General features: G+C 41.9%; 1 protein-coding gene across 8 annotated transcripts in view; it reads right to left on the bottom strand.

The window, feature by feature from the left end:
* Positions 1 to 19,051, bottom strand: part of grik4 (glutamate receptor, ionotropic, kainate 4) — a 170,317-nt gene that overhangs the window by 109,217 nt on the left and 42,049 nt on the right. Inside the window, exon 3 of one of the 8 annotated variants that reach the window (XM_057049638.1) lies at positions 7,938 to 8,081. The exons of the other annotated variants lie outside the window; for them this stretch is intronic. The gene's annotated coding sequence lies outside the window, so the exon portion shown is untranslated. The remainder of the gene's footprint in view (positions 1 to 7,937; positions 8,082 to 19,051) is intronic. 8 annotated transcript variants of the gene reach the window in all.

Below are 19,051 nucleotides of genomic sequence, written 5' to 3'. Positions count from 1 at the left end.
ATATGTCCTGTTGGACAAGCGGCTGTCCTCATGAGACGGGTGAGGTGTGTTACAAGCATTTTCTCCATTTGTGCTTGGCTTCGTCTCTCCCCATTAGCTAAATAGATCAAATTCACTCTTTGCTATTCCTGTTGAAGTTCAAAAGGTAACACTGAATCTAAAAATATATAGAGCTCTCTGATCTCTGTGTTGTGATATTTATCTTTTATTCCTGTTTTTACAACGATCATAAATAGAAACACCAGGCAGTGTAAATCACATTAGACCTTACGCTTACAATGTGCCAGATTTCTGCATTGTTAATATGGTGAAAAGCAAATCTAAAAAGGGATAATCCTGTATGAAATCCTGCATTAATGTTCCCATGTCGCCTTGACAACCAGGGGAAATGAAGTTGCAAAGCATTTAAACCCTTCATAAGAAAAACATTTGGCATTGAATTATAGTTTAATTAATATGACACCATTTTGTGGCCTTTTTCCGTCGGGTGACACAAATTTGGTGTGGAAAATGCTTATTTGCTTGTAGACAACATTGTGTATCCTGCAAGAATACTGTTTTATTTAATTCTATATTTGGTTCATATACAACATGAAAATATGCCCTTCTGTGCTCAATTTTACCTCAAACTATACTGAAAACTTGTAAACTGTATAAACTGTCTACTGACGGTAAGTCTGGGACAGAGGGACACCACTTGCCCTGTTGAGAGAGATGGTTTTACTTCGAGCAACATTTTAAGGTTCAATAGCTCGCTTTAATCACTCCCAACAAGTGTCTGACTACTGTAGCTCAAAGAAACAGCTTGAAAAAGCAAAAACATCGGATGTGGATTTGCAGGGTTTAAACATTTTAATCAGGATGCAGGTGTTTTGTAATTTGTTCTAAAATCCCTCTAAATGTTTTAAAACATATTTCATCTATCATTATAGAATTTCCACCTGGCCTCCCCTTCATTTAATATCACAATCAGAAGCATTATTATTGCATGTGGCGTGCCATAAACTTAGCAAAAATGCCTTTTGGCCTGAATGCAGTTGGTGAACGGTAGAGTGCTCACAGCGTATGGTTGGAATGGGCTGGAGGTTGGTGATACAGGCTGCAGCTCCGGGGAAAAGAAAATGTTACTCAGCGTAATAGTCAGCATTTTCAAAGTTTGGCACGTCTCCCCTGGTGGTGGGAGAACAAAGAGCAGACGCTGCAGGCAAGTACAGAGCGTCTTACTGATTTCCTCTGCAGGTGGAGAACAGAGGCCTGTTTGGGGGCTGCACACACACCTCCTCTGTCCTCACCATCAGGAGACAGGTACCACCTGCAGGCGTCCTCCTCCTCTGAATTCTGCTTCTGTTGTTCAGCTCAGGAAACTGACACAGTCAACAGTTGTTGTTTAGTTGTTTAGCAGTCATATATAACAGCCACTAGTGTTGTGTGTGACAGGTACGGAGGCTGAGACCTGGGATGAACGCTGCCCTGAGGTGCAGCTTTGTTGGGGATTAAGGTTGGTGGTGTCTGGGGTGCCATCGCTGGGCTGACAGGAAGCTTCATCAACACAGAGAAGCAGAAAGTTCATTCATTTCTGGGGGATTATGCTGTCAGGAGGTTCTTCAACTAAGAAAGAGAAAGAAATGGATACGCCTGTTTACCTGTTTTGTTGTCCATTCTTCAAAGGGCCCATGAGTATTACCGTAAGTAGCTCTGTCAAAATTTATGAGTGTTTATTTGAAAGGCAATCAAGGCATGGACAGTGGAGCTGAAGGGGGGGGGGGGGGGGGGTTATGTGGAAAAACAATCAGGACTCTACTGGTTTGAGTACAATGCGACACAAATATGGTAAAGTTTAAATTTTTAAAAGGAAAGAGTTTTTATTTCATTCAACCTTGAAGTACCATCTCGATGCTCAGCATTTGATAATCAGGGCTTTGAGTTCTGGAGCAAAAAATAAACATATAGTCAATTTTTAAATGTGATAAATCCATGGGTACCCTGTATTAGATTACAATTATTTACCAATTGAACTCATAAAATATTAGGAGCAGCTTTATTTCAGCTGCTAAGAGAAGAATTTCCCTTTGGCAAGTAATCAAATCAAGAAGATATAAATAGAATATATTTAATGGCTGTAAAACTTATATTCATAAAACATATTTCAAATGGGAATATATTTAAAATAAAACATTATTACTATACATAAAAAATCCACTTCATCTTCTTCGCTTATAAGATCAAATGTTCAGGAAGTGTATTAACAGTGAAATATTATAGTGGGCAGTGGTGGAAGCTATGGGGGGGGGGGGGGTGTTGAAGCATAAAGTCAGAGTGTAGGTGGCACCCACACAGCTCAGCTCCGCTCAGCTCAGCTGGCCCCGTATTAGCAGGCTGGTTACCGCCTGTTTGTCTGGAATCTCTCAGGAAGGGACAGATCAAAGTGAGGGCAAAGGGCCACAATACAGCTTCCACACTTAACAGAATACATATGCGAGAGGAGAAAAAAAACAAACATCACACTTGCTCCCTCGGCTCCTATCGATCGCTTTCTGCCTCTCCTGTTTTCTTCCAGTTACCAGAGTCCCAACAATACAAGCCCATCTCCAGTGGCCAAGCGCTTAGCGTTTGGAAAAGTCAAATCCAGCCTGGAGCCAAATGCTGCACACAGCAGGAAGAGCTGGGGCCAAAACCAACGAAGCCCTTACTGTAACCGATGTCAACACAAGGATGATGAAGGGATCATCATCATTAGACCTGCAAAAACCTGGTTTGGGGACAATTTTAGGGCTACAATTTTGTGATTTCTTCCAGAGCTGTCTATCCTTTAGAAGAGTCACTCTCCAGGAAAATCATGGCAAGTGCATATGTTTTTAGAACTACTCCAAAGACCAACTACAGTGCTTCACATAAGATGGATGTCCTCATAAAGTGTACCTGGATCTATCATTAAATTGTTCTACCTTAAGGTTACAAACCATAATGGTTACATTGACATTTTAAAATGTAAAATTAAAGTTGTGATTATGCCAATGTAAAACTGACCTATTTCTATCTCAAAAGTTAACACATTTTATCCAAATAATGTGGTAAAAGCAACAACTCCAGCCTTAATCGTAGAAAAGCTTTCTGAACGATGAAATATGAAAAGGTCCTCATCAAGGTATAAAGCAGCGCAAATCAGTATTCCTAAACCTTCACGCTACGTCTGCATGTCTGCTTTAAACCCACAAGCTTGAATATTAAATAGCTTATTCATCCCAGTGAGGGAGATTCCTGCCTTGTTCGCAGCCTGAGATACAGTTTCCTGTTGTTGCACCAACTTAGTTTAACATCTTTAACATCTTCACTTGCGTTAAACAGGTAAAACACTGATTCATCTTGGCAGGATTAAAGACCTTCCGGCATCTCGGGATTAAATTTGCTAATCCTTTCCTGCATTATCAATGGCTCTTAATCAAGATTAAGGTTGATTAAGGTTTCTCCACTTTTCATTAAACACAGCTTAAAAGTGCTCAATGTTTTCTCATTGGCCCCCTCCCAGAGACCATTTAAAAGACCCATTTCCAATACGTGTGTGCAGGTTTTGCTTGTGTTTTTCACTGCTGTGCTGCTAACCTGCACTGTTCTCCAGCACTGTATATCATTTACAAAGAACTTTCACCCTCTCTGGGGAGTCGTCTCACCAAGGTGATCCTGTCTAAATTCAGGATCATCATATTGAGTAACTTTGGATTGCACACAAGGACGCGTGTAGAAACTTCTATACTTGATATTCACCTTAGGAAAATTTAATGAAGCTCCACCGCAGAAAGGTACTCAATTAGCTTCCTTGAGAAGTGTTCTGAGGTTATCCTGTCCTTGATTTGCAGCTGCTCTAGGACGTTGAAGAGAATAGGACCTCACATTATAATGATACCTTAGCATGTTTTTCACTGTTCCTCTGTGAGATAAATGCAGGGTGTGTGAACTATGCAGGGGATTCATCATCAGCGCTTGACAAGCGGCTGTGATTTGGGTTTTTACTTTCAATTTTAATGATCACATTTGCCTCCAGTGCAGGGAAAAATAATTTTAGCACTCTGCACGTGTAAACATTACACACATAATTTTGCGCCTTTCCTTTTATCCACCCTTTTCTTTAAGGCATGAATGTGTTGTGCACAAACAGATCAGTCCATTACATTTCCATGGTTATTAATTAGAATATTTTATAATTTCAGAATAGACTTCATACAGCAATCGTGAGCTGATTTTACTGGGTTAAGGAGCCCAGTTTAAATACAGTGATGTCATCCTCATAGACAGGAATAAAAATGGCTAAATGTGCAATGGAGGTTGGCAAAAGGATCAATAAAGAGCAAAGTGAGCTAGTCATTGGTGAGGGAACACATCCTGAACTGGAAGATGTGGAAGGAAAGGTGTTCTTTTAGTCTTTAATGATTGATATTCTAGAAAAAGTCCTGTTTCAGCCTCTAAACTGAACAATAATTTCTTTAGTTTTATTTTAGAAATTTTCTGCAAAAATGACCACCCAAGCTCATGTGAGCGCACGCCAGATGTAGAAGGTGCCTTTGTTACAATGGTAACTAACAAGTCCAAGATTGGGTCAACATGGAAATCAGAGGAAAAACTCTCCCTTTCATCCAACTGGGGAGAAAATGCATCTGCAGCATTTTCTGAATATCTTAGCAATTGGCTGTCATTTGGCAACACATCCGAGGGCAAGTCTGGGAATGCTCCACTAGCTTTTAATTACAGCCACTATCACTCTGTACAAAGCTGTGGATGTACAGTAAGACTGTTTCATAAACAGAAGGCAATTTACAGCTCATCTAAACTATTATCTCTCTCGCTCTCTGTGTTTCTCTCTCTCTCCGCATGTCTATACAAGATACTGAGAGAGGGTGTTACTGTGAGAGAATTCCGAAGCTGCAAAGGGAGGATGGACCACTTTAGTTTGGAGAAGAATTGCTGCCGGGACTGAAAGAGCTCAAGGAGCTCGAGGTATTGTCCACAAGAGAGGGAAAAATGAAGTGAGATATTGAGAAATTACAGTGTCTGTGCTTACAGGCGGTACGGTGGGATTTGGAGAAACGAGCGCTGAGCCGGGGCAAAGATGCCAATTTACCCACCAGTCCATGTTTTGACCCTTACCTATAGTTGGACTTATAGAAGACACTAAAGCACTGGACTTTGGAGTGACGAACAAAAGGATGTCTCAATATACACAATACTCTTCATCTTTGACCTCAACAGAAGGAAGGAAGGCAGGAAGGAAGGCAGGAAGGAAGGCAGGAAGGAAGGCAATGATTGAAAATCTTGGAATATATCTTGGCTTGGAATTCACATTATTACTTTTTTTTCATATTTTCCCCTCTGGGGTCACCACAGCCATTCATCTTCCTCCACACCTATGTATTCTCTGTATTGTCTTCTCTCACTCCCACTGGCTTCCTGTCCTCCAACCACAGCCCGGGTCTCCTGCCTAGCAGTTCCATCCTCCTATAACTATAATGACTGTCCCTGCTCTGGACAGGTCCAAACATCTCAGTCTCTCTTTCCCTCTACCGTGTACCTCGTGCTGTTCCTCTGTTGTACTCCTGATTCTATCCATCCTCCTTCCTCCCAAAGGAGAAACTCCACATCCCTCATCTCTGCCACTTCCACCTCAACCTCCTGTCTCCTCAGAGTCACTGTCTCTAAACCAAAGAGCACCTCTGCTCTAATCACCATCTTCTAAAGTGTTCCAGTCATTCCTGCTGACACTTTTCACCACCCTCTCCAACCTGCTTGAAAATGTTTCTTCACCTCTTTTCCACAATCTCCTCTTCTCTGGACTGTTGACCTCAAGTACCTAAAATCCCCCACTTGTCTCTAATCCCTGCAACGTCACCATTCTGCCTGGGTCCCTCTCATTCACTCACATGCACCCCATCTTACACCAGGTAATCGTCATGCCCCTCCTCTCCAGGCCAGACTTCCTGATGTTGCCACAAACCACTGTATCATCTTCAAACATCATAGTCCAAGAAGAACCAGGTCTGGCCTCATCTCTCAGCTTGACTGTCACAATATAGAATGGATATAATTCATGCATTATTCAGCATTTTCATTTAAAGTACAAGTCAGCTACAACTGGAATTTAGGGGTCAAGACTGGCTGCTAATGATCACACAGCGAGCTATTATTGAACAGGAAGATGCATTTACTGTAATACAGTGAGGGCTGCACTGGTATCACCGGTACTTGCACACGAAGGCACCAGTTGTCCAGGATTTCCCACTCGTTCTTTTGTTTGTTGTGGGCTTCCATAGTGCAATATTTATTTCATTTGGCCACATATTGATTTTCTATATTTGGAGCTGCCTGACTCAGTGGAGACAGCACCCATTAATGAGAAACACCGTGTTATTCACCCCTATAGAAACGATGGTGACGTGACTAACTGGGACTTCAGCAAGGCTGAAAGACAGCACGACACAAAAATTTGTTGGCTCATAGCACGGCTAGCTGAACAAACAAAGCCACTTAATGACTTCTCAACCTGATAAAGTGCTGCAACCTGTAAGTGAATTACTGCTTTTATACTCCAGGGACTGAACAATATTGTTGAAACTACCCTCATTTGTCCTAGATAAAGAGTTAGGCTGCAATAGGTGGCATAGGTGACAACTGCCTTATTGTCACCATCATTATAAAATCAGTGGGAGTTTTTGGAGTGTGATCAGTTCTAAGTCCTTAAAAACATACTCAATACTATTACTATTAGTGTCCCTTGACATCAAGAGGGATCCTGCATCTTTGATTTTACACCTCAACTCCTTTCAGCTCTCCTTCAGGCTAAATTTCATTATATCCATCTAAATTCACATAAAAGGCAGGCCTCATTTCAAGGTGAGAAAGCATCTGTGAAACGCACGTGTGCTACTGTAGGCTGCACTCATTACAGAGGACAGGCATCTTGAATATCCCGGGGGGTGGGGGGTCGATGCAGCACAAAAGGGTAAAACAATCCTGCTCCGAGTGATCTTGGCATCTGTTACGCTGGGATTGATTTCTGCGGCATCTGGCTGAGAGCTTGTCTACATTTCAATGACCTGCCCGACTCCATGCATCTCCCTCTCCATCTCCAACCCTCACACACGCTCTCCATCTTCACTCAGCACACCGAAGGAAACTACTCAGAGAATCCGACGAGCAGAGCGGCTGCTTTAAGCGTAATTTTTAAGCATCAATTTTTGCTTTAACAACATTTACAATGAGTCTGGGAGCATTTCCAGTATGTGCATTGAGTGATGGATGCAATGTAATTATTCATTTAAACATGGAAGACATTATTCATATCTAACTGATGCTCAACACTTGAGAGGAATAAAAAAAAGAATAAAATGCAGTTATCTTAGAAAATCTCTCTCAATCATTGTGCATAATCATCCTTTCACTTCATTTCTGTCTTGTCATTCCTCCTAAATAGTTCAGCCTCGTCTTAAATGGGGAATAAAGCCTTTTTCTAACTAACTTTCTAAGACAACCCCAAAGCTGCAGGATCATTATCAGAAGTAAGTGCTGACCTTTGTTTCTACTTAAAGGCCCTTCAAACATACATGTACAACACGTTGAATGTGGGTTTTACGCATGATATACTCAGCCTTTTACAGTCACACAGGCCGTCTGTGCCACTCTGGGTTTACTTCTTCGGCTATCAGGCAGCAGTTGAACAGCTGTACAAATGTTGCATTTGTGGACTGGACCCTCGACTATATCAGGAAATGAAACAAATGTGTGGGAGGAAAATACATAGCGGAAGGGAGTGTGGCCAAGGCAGTTAATTACATTTCTAGGGAGGTGTAAGTTAGATTATGGTGTTGGGGTCTTTGTGGGCTCCACAGTAATTTGTAGAGCAGGAAGTGGGGGTGTTAATGACTTGTGTCGAAGTGTGAGCATGCAAATACCTGAGGATGAAGGAGAGGAGTGATTATTCTATCCCTCTGACTGGAGAGGAGGAGAGCAGTAAGCTCCAGCAGTGCAGACTGACACCAAGAGCGTCCGACGGCTGCAGAGAAAGCCCCAACCCTCTTGCCAGGGGGCACCTTTTTCTTCAAACAGAGATAACACGTTGATTGTGACAATTGTTTTATGACTTGGGAAGTATGGAACCAGACAGAACTGGTCCAAGTCTCAGTGGCTGTTGAGACATGTTTTATCTGGAGAATTTTGGTTTTGGTATAAGAATCCTCTTTTAGCAAACTAAAACTTGGTACATGTTGTTCTTCACATCCAGTGTTACAGCAGCTCAGCATTGAGTGTTAATGTATGTTTGTGTGTATGAAATGTGTTTCATTTGCTGCATATTCCGTTCATTCCTACATTCTGCACACAGCACATGATCCAACTCTATATTCCGTGTGAATAGAGCAAATAAAATCTTTGTATCTGATTATGTCGTAAGATCTCATTGAAATTCGGTGGTGCTAAAATATACAGTGACTGATACAGTATGTACATGCAGTGATATCCAATAGATTATAAATCCACATGGTTTTGATAAATACTAATAGCTTGGATAATTAGCCTTGAGGTACACAGATTAGTCACATTTACCCTTTGAACTCATGTTCTTATAACAACAGTTAGCTCTGCTCTTCTTTGATACACTGATATTTTGCATTACTTCCAAGCTGCGACCACATGGGAGAACAGTCGAATGATGATCTAAGAGAACAGGGCCGCGCTGTGTGGGAAACCAAGTTGCACAGTGTTCAGGGGTGTCCATTTGAAGTCACACTTCACAACAAAAAACAAAAAAAAACATTATCACTTTATGTGGGTGTCTTTGCACATGCACTCCTCTGTGTGTAGGACTGTTTATCCTTTTATTCTGGCACATTTCTTCTGAGAAAAAACACGCAGACCAGCAAAACATGTACTGGATTTGGTGTAGCTTATTTCGCATTAAATAACAAGCGCACAACAACCTGCACGTTTTGTTTGTTTGTTTTTATGAAAACAGCTCGATCTTGGCCCATTTTTACTTCATTTCAGTCAATCTTTTTAATTCCGAGTCCCTTCTTGGCCTCTGTGGTATTCGAATAGAAATTAGAGACTGAGGATAAGCAGAGAATGACTCTACTCCCAGTGTTAATAGAGAGCTGTGGCATTTTGCCCGAGTCAACACAGCCCACTCTTGGCATTTAGATATCTGGAGAGCAGTCTCACCCGTTCTGGCCATTTAGACTATTACTGAGGCAAAACTAACAAACAGCCCCTGTAGAAGTGCTGACTTTACCCTCTGAGAGACGATCACCTTTATTTGTTCAGTAACAACGGAAATAAATATGCCCGACGGCAGGGTCAGACAGCAGATGCAATGAATATGAAAATATTCATTGTAACTGACAAGATGGCATTGTTGCTGCAACTGTTTTTGCTCCTTCACACCAAAAGTTAAACAAATATTCCAGTTAAGTAGAATTGTTGAGGTGTTGAGTGCATTGATGGTCAAAATCAGCTCAAAGTCAAAATTTGCTAGACCCAGTACAGTCCAAAAACAAGAATTTGGGGGATTTTGGTGCACAATGAAGGAATAAGTTTAAATTAAAAAGCAGATAGTTATCAACTTGACGCTACAGATGTGCACATACCAGTTTGTGGGTTTGCATGATGCTGATTAACCTACTCTTCAATACAAGCCCCAATGGACAAAAACTGCATGCTGTTTTATTACATCTCTGCTTGCAATACCTACCACTGTTCGGTTTTACAGGGCTTCAAGAATAATCTCTTTGTTACATTGCCAAAAGGAAACATCTTTGACAAATCCATTAAAATGCAGCACAGAACCAGAACTAATAAAATAAGACAGGGGAGAGCGTCACAACCACCTAACGACATCATAAACTTAGTGAAGGGAACATAAATAATGGAAGGCCACCTTGCTTTAAATGTGTTTTCTCTTCCATCGAGGCACTGTGGAGGTAGGTTTGGAATACAGACAGTTTTAGATGTCACAAAAACAAGCAAATAAATACGGAAATAGGCTACAACCATTGACATAAATTCCTCAAGAGTTCTTGCTTTACCAAAAACCTAATCAGCATTAGAGCGCAGTGACATCTTAAATAGAAATTAAATTAAGGGTTAAATTTAATGGTAAATTACTCAACGATTACATTAGAGGCAGTGACCCTACGAGCACTGACAGGAGAGAAGTCATTAAAATTCATGAGGACTCCCTGACTGTACAGAGCTTTTTTCACCCAATATATCAACATTAAGGTAATGCAAAAATCCCACCAAAATGCCATATATGTTACACTCCGTCAGCTGTAGCTGTAAATCATTCTCCTCGAGCCCTGCTGCAGGTTTCACACACATTATACATCCTTTCTGATCAAGACAAGGACTCTGACCAAGCACGGATGGATGCCGTTAGCATACTGGCTACCGTCTACTGACGGCTGCGCTCTTTAAAGTGCTGAGGCATGACTGCTCTGTCAAGTGGTGCTCCTCCATCATTGTCATCATCTCTAACAGATAAGAGTAAACAGGTATCTGACAGAGGCACAACCTCAGCAATCATCACGACCCTCATACTCAAGATCATTTCAGGAAACCTGCTTCAGCCCATCAATGTCAGCACCAGCTACAGCCTTGTTTTTTTGTTTTTATCAGTCCAACCTACTCAGCTATGAGAGCTAAAAATGGTTTGTTGTGATTTTTCTTTGAGTAAACCTTTCGTGTCCTATTATATTGGGTCCACCCTTCCACAGAGGTCTTTGTGTGCAATGGTCAGATGTGCACAAACTATAACCCAGATGGAATGGATGACAAATGTGGATTCAGCCTGAGTGGTGCAGAAAGAATCAATTTTTAAATTAGGACTTGATTGAACCGGCCAAATCAATTTGACGATTTGAAACTATGGGTTTAAGGCAATGTTCACAAAACATTAGGAGGGAAAATGTTTCAATCTAAATAATGCTGAGACAACTCAGACAACACTCACCCGTGATCTGAATAGTCCCTGTCCAATTCTACACAGCGCACCTTAGAATTGTATAATTAATAGTATAATAGAGCAGGCTGTACATGTGCAAATACTCAACAGAAATGCAGCAAATATGGCAACATCACAAAGAATCAAATTGTTTATTCATATTCTCATTATTTTTCGAAACGATCGAATAACACGAAAATGGTCAAAAGGAACCAACCCAACTGGGGCTTCACATGTCAAACCAGGTAAACAGGAATGTTGTGACCAAATGAAAAAGCATGCTTATCGATTGGTGGAGGATGAATATTTCCTGTGAATCTGTAGGTCAGAAAAGGTGAGAAGAGAATGAAAGCAGTCTGATCTCTTGGCCCTCCATAAAACAAGGGAAGAAACTGGGGAACTAAATTTGTACTGATGACCTCAGAATAACACTCATCATCTGAGTGACTGTGAAAAGCAGTGGAACGTGTTTTCTCTATAAATAGCGCTGGGTTTGAACATGGAACACTGTGTATGTGTTGGAAGAGCCAAAAAAAAAGTCAGGAGGAGGCAATGAAAGGCAACAAGAGTCAAGAAAGTGAACTGGAGTTGCAAACACTAATATATCAGAGAGGTCTCACTTGCCTTTGTTCACCTGAGACACTCAAGGACATTATGCCGATGCTGGCTGGCACAGAACAAGAGAAAGGTTATTTTAAACAATGGCTCCGCTGCAAAGTGAAAACACTTCAAATCTAATCAGAAAATTAAATAAAATATTAAATTGCTTTGCGCAATAACCTCACTGCCCCAACACCACATCTTCAATCAACTCAATCAATTGTAGAATTGGAGGGGAGCGAAAAGTCTTCTGTCATCTATGAGGTGCAAAATGTGCAGCAGATGGAAGTTTGAAATATGTTGGCGTGTTTCTATGAGTAACATAAAAAAATATACATTTGAGTCAGAACTAGCAGCCCCTTGGGAATTATTCATAAAATTGTGTTCATCTTTGGTCATAAAAATCTTGTGCTCAGGGCATTTATGCATTCAAAATATATCTAATTACCCAATTGGCTCTCAGAATTTGGAGAGGGAGGGGGGGTGTACTGCCAGCATGTTTACAGTGCATAGAACAGCTGTATGGAGCGTAGTTGCCAAGAACAAGGAAATACAATCTGTAAGAACTGAACCTGAGTGTGGTCAAAAGAGTAAGATTTCTGGAGCTGTGAATGGTGAAGTAGTCAGAGATGTCGATAAGACACCTGCAACCCATGAAACACAGCTCCCACAGTTAAACATGCTGCTGCAAGCCTGTCTGTAGCCTTGGGCTCAGGAGGCTTCAATAGGATGGACGGTGCCTTTAAAAACAAATAACACATGGGGGATTCTTTGAATATATCGGCTCTTAGTTTCATCTCGGGTTGTCACTGGGACTTGCAACCAGATCCTGACCCAAGGCAAGAACAAGGGCACAACAGCAGGAGCCTGGAGTGACCCGCCCTGAGCCCAACCCCTAATCCGACTGAGGATCTGTGGCAGGTGCTCGACGTGAATGTTCCTGCTTAGAAGCCATGCAATCTGGAGATGCTGGGACAATCTGCATTGGAAAAATGGGCCAAAATCTCTCAAGAGACAAGTAAATAGCAGCAGTAGTAAAAATCCTCTAAGAGGTAGTTATCAGTAGCCTAGAAGAGCTTCACTACTGACCATCTGAAGATCATAATTTGATTGTGGAAACAAATAAAGTACAAAGACTTGTAAATAGTCATTTCCATGGAGAATTCAAGGAGTTTTATCTCAAGCAGTTGTGGAAGTAAAGATGGGAGACATAAACTAGACGTCACATCGTTAAAACAGCTCAACTTTGCTTTTCCACGTTTTAATTTGATAAAATATAGATTTAATTTTCTTCATTGTTGATATATTTCTTTTTATGATGTTCTCTGCCAAAAATGTTGAAACCAAAATGTGCCTGCAGCAACAATTTTCATTATATTTGCTTTTTAATGCATCACTAGAGAGGAGAGATGTGTACAAAGCTGAATCATAAAAAAAAGAAGAGGAAGAACTTTTTTTAAATCCTGGAGTTGAGCCTTGGCCTCAGCTCTGCCCTCCCCATGGAGCCAACCAAGAGCTTAATCTGCAGCCCAACTGAGAATCTGGAACAGAAATAAGTACAAAACAAGATATTTTTGCATAATCCAGGTGCTGAGCCAGTCATCAAACCATTGTTCTCCCCAGAAACAGTTGTGTATAGTTGCTGCATCAGGGCTTCGTAAAACATTACTGCCTTGAACTAAAAGAAGTCCACTCAGGAAGATGACTTCATTCACACTCTGCACCTTCATTTCATTAAATTAATTATCCTCTCTTGGCTCAATGCCATCCATATGTTCCTCTGCTTCCTCCAATTATCTTTTCTAAGGTTTCTCTCCAAAAGCAGAAGAATAAGCTCACCACCAGGACATCTATTCTGGCTCATCTTCAAAAAGGACACACAGTCACAGCAGGTAGTTTTATCACCACGGCTGGCCATTATCTAGTTAAGGCTGACAGCAGCTCTGCTCTGAAGGCATTATGTTCTTCTCAGGCTCTATAAGAGGTGCAACACTCAGGTACAGCGCGTCTGTGCCATTCTTGTCACGTTCACACAATTTACCCCAAAGCTACACTGATCACAATCCCCCACTAAGAGCTCTGCTGGGCCCTGGCTGAACACTTCCTGAAGGTTTTTAGTGTGTGAACAGCACCCACACCTCCGTTGTCAGACTGTAGTAAGAAAGACTCATCTAGTAAGAAAGTGCTGATTAGGGAGGTGGGAGATGATGTGGCTAACAATTATTAGACCCCTTCCCCTTGTGATGTCAACCCTGGCAAACACAAGCCTACCGCTCATCCTTGTATACATCAAAATAAATAATTAACATGTTCAATTAATTAACATTTATGTGTACAAAGAGAAAAAAAAGGTTACTGCAGCTGTGTCCATGGTTACTTTAGGCTGAACCGGCCATGCAATTACAACTATTTCTAGTCTCCACAAGATTTAGATGAAACTAAACCTGTATACCGTATTTTCACGACTATAAGGCACACCTAAAACACTGAGATTTTCTCAAAAATCGAAGGTGCGCCTTGTATGTGGACTGAGTTCTAAAATCTGCTGTGTGCCTTTTGTAGGTGCACTATGGTAAACGCTCCGCCCATCGATTAGCAGCACACCTATGTGTAAGGATCCCCTAAAATGGCGCCGGTTAAGCGACACACATATGAGGCTTACTTTAAACTACAGGCCATCGGATATGCGGCTGAGCAGCTGCAAGACATTTTAATGTAAATGAGTCCATGGTCAGAAAGTGGAGGAAACAAGAAAGTGAGGAAAACGAAGCTGAGTTTCCATGGGAACAAAGCAAGGTGGCCCGAGCTGGAAGACCGAGTAGAACAGTAGGTTGTGGAACAGAGAACAACCGGAAGGGGCGTCTCTACTCTCACCATTCGACAAAAGGCCAAAGCGATTGCTGAAGAAATGGACATTGAGCACTTTCAAGGAGGTCCGTCTTGGTGTTTTTGCTTCATAAGGAGGCGGCATCTCTCCATACGCGCAAGGACAACTGTTGCGCAGCGGCTGCCCGCGGATAACCCGGAGAGGGTGGCCATCTTCCGCACCTACTGCCGCGACAAGATAACCCCGCCCAGCCACATCTATGAGGCAGCGGCGGGCAAGTTATGCCACCATATGCGGGTGGATTGTAGACGCATGGGCTATGATACCGTCTTCATGTATTGTAAGAGCTTTCACAAAAGGCGGCATCAACGCTGAAGCGGAACCGCTCGGTGAGTCTGATTCAGATGATGAAGAAGAGGAATTCGGGATGTGGGACATTAAATAGCGCAGCTGTTTAATTCAGATACAGAAGATGAAAACTTTGATGGTTTTGTGGCGGAAGAATGAATATTTTGTTCAATAAATGTGTCGAAACTCACTGTTTTACTTCAGGTGCCATTTTTTACTGTATTTTTTAGCATGCGCCTAATAATACGGTGCGCCTTACGTATGTTTTAAATAAAGATATAGCACCCATAACTGAGACTTCACCTTTTATTACAGTGCGCCTTATGGTTGTGAAAATACGGTAATAGTTTTTGAAGCCACTCAACACACACAACAGTAACAGAAGACCTCAGCCATTCTTTAGTGCGTCATTAATCTCAGTCATTTAATTATCAAGCATTAGATGTTTTCAATTTATACCACCTCTATATTGCAAATAATTAAGCAAACCTGAAATAAAGACAGCAGATTTTGCTTTTTCAATGATCACCACATGCCTTGGAAGACCCGAGAAATAAGCAATAAGCGTGTGTTTTCTACAGCTGCGGTGGTAGAACACACATATCCTTTCAAGCTGACGCGAGATTGACACTTTGGAAAAGGAGGTGCGGCTGGTTTTTGCCAGTGCCGTTCAGGGACACAGTCGCTCAATCAATCTAATGCCTTTCTTCCTGAGGTAATCATTTCCTCCGAGGAGCCTGGCTTCTCATTAGGTTGATTCACTCTCGGGGTCTGTCGGCCTCAGGCACCTATACAATCAAAACTGGTGGAAGAGAAACGCACAGATACATGAAACCCTCGTGATTATTAGACAATCAGACAGCTCAAGGTTTATTTATTCATCTCAAAATGTTTTTTTCCCATCCAAGCACAAAGTATACATGATCAATACGTCTCCACTAGCCCATATTTGTGTGCGAGTGGATCGTTTGCTTTTAAAAAGTCAAAAACTCCAACTGCATCCGTAGAGAAAATCCTAGCCTCTGGGTGGATTTTGCGTAGCAGATCTCGGTGTGGCCTCCATCCCACCTAAGAAACAGCCTTGATGTGCTGTACAAACATCCCCTACTCATGGAAACACGCACCACCGAGAGCAGAGCCGGAGATCTGAAACTGGCTGTGAAAACAGGAGATTTGAACAAGGTCACAGGAGAGACACATCGTGTGAACAGGCTGAAAACAGAATGTGCTCTTTATGGTGGTTCTACATGCTTCGCTTCTTTTTGCCTGGAGCTCGGTTCTGTTTAGTGGACTTCAGGTATCGATCCTCACCTACCAAAATCAGTTGCCATGCCTTTAAAATCAGGACCGTTTCTTACAACGAATGGTAAAAAGCCCATTATCAGATGAACTTCCTCCTGTGAGATTATTCTTTTCCCTTGTTTCTCCCACCTTTGAGTGTCTCCAAACTGAGCTCGAGGTGATAAATTAAATGTGTGCTGGCATGTTCCCAGGACATTTTAATTAGCTACTCTTTAATTCTGCCTGACCCCCTTTCAACTTTGATCAGCCAGTGAGAGGTCTGATAAGGACCCGTCACTCACGGCCAAACACTGGTTATTCAACAGATCACTCCAATTCTCTGTACCGGTGGTGTCATCAGAAAGGCGTTCATGGGTCGGTGGAAGCTAAAAGCCCAGCGAGAGCAGAAAAATATGACACATGGCCGGTGCTCATTTCTCCCAGCTCTCAAATCTCTGCAGTGGGAACAGCGACAAGGTTGAATACAAATGTGTTCTTTGATTTAGAGTACGGAGACTACCAGAGTGGAAATTGTGTATATTATTATAAGTTTGAACATCCAAGGTCCTTAGTTTATAGATGTTTTGGTTAATCACACTTTCTTCAAGATATTTGTAAGAGGAGAAATTCCCTTTGTTTAGACAGAATAAACCGTCCAGCCGAGACAAGTCAATGGCATCCTGTTTATGATGCATCCACTAAGAGAAGCGATGACTGGAACCACCCCAAATAACAATATGCAGATGGTGCCCTGTTTTCCAGTTTAGTTTAATGAAAGAACGTCTCAAAGTCAGAGGAACAACAGCAACAAAACTTTACAGAGACAAAGAGTTTCAGGGGAAACAGTGCATTAAATAATGGCTTCATTTTCCAGAGGATGTGCAGCACAAGCCTGCTCCAATATGGGCAAACAAAAGGAAGGATGGGGGAAAGTGGGAGTCAAAGGCTGAACAATGGCCTTTTGTGGAGAAATGGACGACCATGATGTGAACCTTTTCACAGAAATATATTCATCCAAAATGTTGTCAAGACCTGAAGGTCAGAGTTTAAACATACATATTTCCATCTTAAAAATGCTAATTTAGAGAGATAGATTTTTAAAATATATACGTGTGTGTGTGTGTGTGTGTGTGTGTGTGAGTGTGTGTGTGTGTGATAGTGAGAGCAGAGGAATCAGCTGTGCAGCTCCTGTTCCAGATTGAACAGCCTTATTTTAAGGCATAAACAGGCCGCAACAAAGCCTCCAACTCTTCTGGATGCACCCAGCTCAGTCCTGATACTCACACCAGACTAAAACTCCATGTTTGCATATAAATTAGAAATGCCAAAGCACACTTTCCAAGAACTTGGACTAACTTTACCTTGAGCATAATTATTTTTCTACTTGTGAATGATTTCCTGATTCACCATGTCTGTGGTAATATATTGCTGCTATTACCACTATCAAGCCCTGATTGCTCTGTGCACAGACACGGTAACTTTGGCTATAAATCAAGTTTAAAACTATCACGTGGGTGCTAATATTGCCCACACCAGAGCATGCCCAGTCTTCCTCTAGGACACAGGTGCCAAAATCCAGTCCTCACGGACTGTAGCCATGTTTTCTGTTTTACCAGACAGAAAACACTTCCATTCTACCTGGTAGGGCAGAATACCAGGCTGGGCTACGGCCCTCCAGGACTGGTATAGTCCTCTGCTCTGACTTTTAACGTCCGTACTTAAAGTGACATCTAACATTTTTTGACATACATCTAATATCAGGGCCCATTTGCATCAGCTACATTGAGGCAGTTATTACAAATGGTCCCAAAGGCTGGAGGGATGCCTGTCAAGATTGTGGTCTCGGTGCCACCTGACTGTCACAATCCAGCTACAACCTTCACTGTTCTCTTATCAGATTCGAGAGGCAAAGTGGTTCTATCAATCAGTCAGCACATCCAGCGACAGCAGGTCGTTTTTGTCCAACTGTGACCAGTGGTCCTTCCAGATTGTGATGGGATTAGATAACTCAACAAAAGCAAAAACAATACCACCCCTCACCACGCACCACTAGAGCCAGCTGGATCCTCTCTCCTCCACCAGGAACTACAGTTAATCCTCAACACATGCTTTCTACCCAACCCAACCTGCGTTCCAAACTGATCATGGCTCTCTGGTCACCTCTGCTCCCCATCCTCAACTGAGCTCCTCTCTCTTTATGAATAATTTCAACTCCTCCACCCCTAATGTTCTCCTAGTTTATTCATTGCACTTTGACAGATTGTGTGTTCTCACAACAAAATAATGTATATCTAGCGACTCCAGAACAGAAATCGAGCACTTTGTGCTGCAGGGCCAAAATGTAAATCATTTCTACACTAGAAAACATGGTGCACATTCAAAAAGCAGTTCTATAAGTGGCAGCTTTATGGATTGTGTTCTTGTAAAACATAATCAGTATAGTTTGGGGCTTTATTCTAGCTAAAAAAAAGAATCATCATTCATGAATTTATACTACAGAATAAAAAAATGATTTAAACAAACACATGATCTGAGAGCTTGTAATGCTGCTCTGCAGGCATGTCCACGATATACTTTATACGGATCCAATGCCATAAGCTGCACCTCACCTTTAAAAAGCTCCTCTTCTCCTCTGCTCCTCTTAGCTCTTCTACACTCTCCCCTATTCAATAGGTGCTGCAGAGCCGGGAATTACTGGGTTTGAATCATGTATTATCCCCTGTCCTCTCCTCCTGCTGTCTGCCTACCTGCCTGCATGACTTACTGTCTGCCTGTCTGTCTGTCTGTCTGTCTGTCTGTCTGTCTGTCTGTCTGTCTGTCTGTCTGTCTGTCTGCCTGCCTGCCTGCCTGTCTGTCCGTCAGTCCGTCCATCTGTCTGCCCTCTCTATAGTCTGCTCTGCAGCAAAGCTGGACAGCGTATAGACACACAATGTGGTCCACATGGTGGGAGCAATTTACATTTCTCATTTAGGCAACAATGGCAAAAAAAAATCTTTATAATAGACAACTTAAAT

Source organism: Takifugu flavidus, chromosome 12 (assembly GCF_003711565.1).
Source record: "Takifugu flavidus isolate HTHZ2018 chromosome 12, ASM371156v2, whole genome shotgun sequence".
NCBI lineage: Eukaryota > Metazoa > Chordata > Actinopteri > Tetraodontiformes > Tetraodontidae > Takifugu > Takifugu flavidus.
Note: the sequence above shows the minus strand (reverse complement) of the source record. Positions and strands in the feature narration are given on the sequence as shown.